Source organism: Ixodes scapularis, unplaced genomic scaffold (genome assembly GCF_016920785.2).
Source record: "Ixodes scapularis isolate PalLabHiFi unplaced genomic scaffold, ASM1692078v2 PGA_scaffold13__105_contigs__length_92229423, whole genome shotgun sequence".
Classification (NCBI taxonomy): domain Eukaryota; kingdom Metazoa; phylum Arthropoda; class Arachnida; order Ixodida; family Ixodidae; genus Ixodes; species Ixodes scapularis.
The window spans coordinates 81,377,933-81,382,215 of record NW_024609839.1 but is presented as its reverse complement, the minus strand read 5'-3'; positions in this window follow the sequence as shown (position 1 = coordinate 81,382,215).

Here is a 4,283-nt window from a genome sequence, read left to right as displayed (position 1 = left end):
AACTCACACGAGGTTCTACGCTACATTGAGCGAAGCTGGCGTTCTCAGCTACATTTTTCCAGGCAACATAGATTTTTTTTCTTTTCTTCTTTCCCCTTTCTCTTTCGAGTGCATTCAGACACGTGGATCCTGTGCTGTGACCACCGATGGATTTAACCGACGCCATGACGTCTCGTATGGAATGTCCATTAAAAGTTTCCTCACAGACCTTGATTTTATAACACTTCGCGCGTGCGCTGAATCGGGAATCGAAAGAATCAAGGCTCATGATCAACTCGTGGGCGCCGGGGAGCGGAGAGGAAGAGGAATTTTATCAAGACGCACACAACGAACCGAGGCTCTGTTAACACATTTATTATCCTGCGCTGTTTATACACCTGCTAATTCTATCGCAGCAATTAAGTTCAAATAATTTTCACTCCCAGTGATATATTTGTTTTATGCCAAATATGTTATTAAATGTTTCGAAGTTGAAAACTTAAAAATCGACTGTATCAGAACTCGATGCATCAAAGGAAAATAAAAAAAAAAAATAGTAAAACTTTTTTCGCGCTAATGTTTCCTGTAAACGCTTACAACTTGGTCATACCCAAATTTTTAACATTACGTTCTTTTTCGACCGTTGTTTTCACCAAAAAGAAATCCACAGCAAACCCTTTCGCATCGACAGAGCAATTTGAAAATAATTACAATATTTTATATTTAAACATTTGACCAGCAATTTTTCTTACAATATTTTGCCACCAAGGGAAAAGGCACAATGGCGCATGCGCGTCGGAACTTCTGCAAGAACGACGGTCGCTTCCCGCTATGCTTCGATAAAAAAATGGCGTACCATTTCGATCCACACGATTACTAGCGACCTCCGTGCTTCCCCGTTGTTCGGCGGAACCATGAGTTGCGGAGTGAATTTTACGACAGTGCCAAATGCGGGACATTTCGAAGATTTGTCCCGCATTTGTCACACACACACACACACGCACACGCACACGCACACACACACACATATTAACGGCATTAGCGCACACGTATGAGGAAGAGAGAAGGGACAGAAAAGAGCGCTACTCACAACTGTGTTTACAAAGATGAAGAAAAGAAAGAACATCGTCCAGCTCCCCATAAACATGAAAAAGGTAGAAGAGGAAGCGGAAATATAAAACAGGAATGTAAAGCACAAAGTCGGGTGTACCCTCGCGCGCACAGGCTTGATACACTGGTTCTTTGATTAAACCCTAAAACCTTTGTTGGCTGTGCCTTCGTTGTCGTGGTGCAGGGTGCCTTTGCATCACTCTTCGCTCGCGCCTGGTCACCCGTGTCAGAGGGGAAGACGAACACATCATTCATGGTCGGCTGCCGCAGGGTCGTCGTGTCTGATGTCTCGCGGCACCCGTGACTCATGCGAGTTCTGCATTGTCCGTGTTAAAAAGGCTGTCTCCTTGCGTGTTAAGGCCACCGATGCAACACTAATGCATTTAGTAGCTGCGGATATGATGTAGAAGGCTTCTACCACCTCGCGGGTCATTTTATCCTTGTGCCTCTCTAGGGTTATTGTTTCCCCGAACAGCGGATTACAATTCCACTCTTTGCAATGTGTTGCAAGATGGCCTCCCACTGTGGCTCTCAAAGAATAATCATGCTCGCGAAGTCGGTCATTAAGACACCTGCCTGTTTCACCTACGTAGATCTTGCCGCACGAGAGTGGAATCTGGTATACCACGCCTGAAGTGCACGGAACAAAAGGTTTAGCATGTTTTTTTGTGCACCTGTGTCTTGTGGCACCTTCGGCTTGCGAGTTGACTATGGAGCAAATTTTGCTCATTTTTTGCGGGGCTGAAAATACCACTCGGACCCCATACCGACTTGCCACGTTCTTTAAATTGTGTGACGTCTTGTGAAGGTACGGGATTACCACCGGTCTTGTCTTTCCTACATCTTGTTTGTTGGCTTGGAGGCCTTTTGCCCTTTTCAACAGGGTGTCCGCTACATTAGCCAGTAGTGGTAACGGATAGCTGGCTTTTCTGAGTCTTTCAACCTGCATCGAGAAGCTGGCTTCCATTGTGTGGCAACATGATTTCTTGAGCGCGGATCCCAAACATGCCAGAGCAATGCCCCTCTTGACGATCTTAGAGTGAGCCGAACTGAAATCCAAAATTCATTTCTTGGAGCGTGGAGAGTACGTCCAGCACACATGCGTATCACCTAAGTGAAGCGAAAGGTCTAAAAACTGGAGAACGTTTTCTTGAGGGACCTCATACGTGAACCTGAGGCCCCCTCCATACTCAGTGAAGGTCGCCAAAATATTGGTCACCTGTGTGTGCACATCGGTGTTATCTTGAAGAACAACCAGGAAGTCATTTACATAGCGGGCGACCTTGTTAACTCCTCGACTTCCAAGCTCCCTTTCAATGGCACAGTCTACAGCTCCCAGTCTACAGCTTGTAAATACAATGGCACAGTCTACAGCTCCCAGTCTACAGCTTGTAAATACAATGGCACAGTCTACAGCTTGTAAATACAGTTGTGAGTAGCGCTCTTTTCTGTCCCTTCTCTCTTCCTCATACGTGTGCGCTAATGCCGTTAATATGTCTAACTACCAACTAGCCCAGTTATCAACCCTTTTACACACACACACGCACGCACGCACGCACGCACACGCACACGCGCACACACACACACACACACACACACGCACGCGCACACACACACACGCACGCGCACACACACACGCACAACACACAGACAGACAGACAGACAGACAGAGTTCGTGTAGTTTACCGCAAGAGTGGTACTACACTTCGACTATTTTTTTTTTCTTTAGAAAAGTGAAAACGGTCAATTTAATGCGGTCTCAAGCAAGGCGAAGACGGATAGGAGGCTAAATTGGTCGGGAAAGACCTGAAGATTTAGCGTGACTCTTGAGCTCAGGAAAGCTCATAAGTCCAGCGTGACTCAAAATACCGCCCCGCTTCTCCCGACTTTATCCATGGGATTTCGGTTCCTATTTGAAGTAGCAAAAAAAAGACAATAAAAAGCGTCATTTTTTTCTTTTTTCTTTTTTTTTTGTTACCTGTAATTAAGATATTGAGTGCAATATTCGGCAAGAATTTGCACTGGGCACAAACTTCAAAGGCTGTGCATTTAACTGACCTTTATATCTTGACTTCGACAATGTTGATACGAATTGATACTTATATACGTCGCTTAGTAGCTGAATCATTATTCACACCACCGGGCACAGGTGGAATTTTATAAAAGTTAATCTCATCCGGTCGTGTTTTTTTTTCTGGATCGCGATTTGCAGAAAACTGACAAATTAGGTTGGCCATTATTATACAACTTTGCTCCATCTATTATGTGAATAAGTACACAGCCCTCGTGTAGGAAAGCTGCTAAAATGTAAATTTCCACTAAATGACCTGTAATTCTAAGATGAACCCAAATTTCCTATACCGAACTTCAGTATCGGAAATGTTGACTTGTTGGCAAGCGGCACTTGTTGACAGGCGGCCGACCCGCCAATACACGATCTTTTAAAAAAGAAAAACCGTTTATAAAAACAAGAGCTGACAAAATAACGTCAGCAACAGACAGATCTCACTAAGCGTTTGGCGCACGCACGCGGACATGAGAGGGCTCGCGCTGTATCGTGCTCCACACGCGCAGAGCTCCAGCGCGGTTGTAGCACGTGCAGAAAGACTAAAGCCTTGTTCAGAAAAATAGTGGGTTGTGTGTATGTTTATACAGCCTAGAACTTGGTCTGCCTCACAGGGGCGACGAGTCTCTCAGCTGTAGATGAGCAATTTAGCCAGTGCAGTACAACCGCTAGCCTGGGGTCTTTAACGTGCACCACGCAGTAGTGATACACGACCGCACGCCGGTACGATGCTCATCCAGATCGAAACGGGCAGGGGTGGGGATTGAACCCAGGATCCCTGGGTTCTGCAGCGGCCTGGTTCAGGCCTGGTTCAGACAGTTGCGTTTGACTGCGTTTGAGTGCGTTGCGGCAGCGAGAAACCAGGACATCTCTGCTGCTTATATCGCGTGCCAAGATAATTCCTTGAATTGGATTGCACGCTTCATACGAAGCACACATGTGCCGGTGACTCGCTTTCGGTTCTTGACGCAACACAGTCAAACGAAGTCAAACGCAACTGTCTGAACCAGGCTAAAGTTCCCTCGATGCATTGCGGCAGCGGTGGCGTCATTAAACTGGCTGGTGAGATCGGTCTATTATATGCGCGAGCAAGCTCGAGCCGTCTTCTTTCGTTCCCTTTAGTGTAATC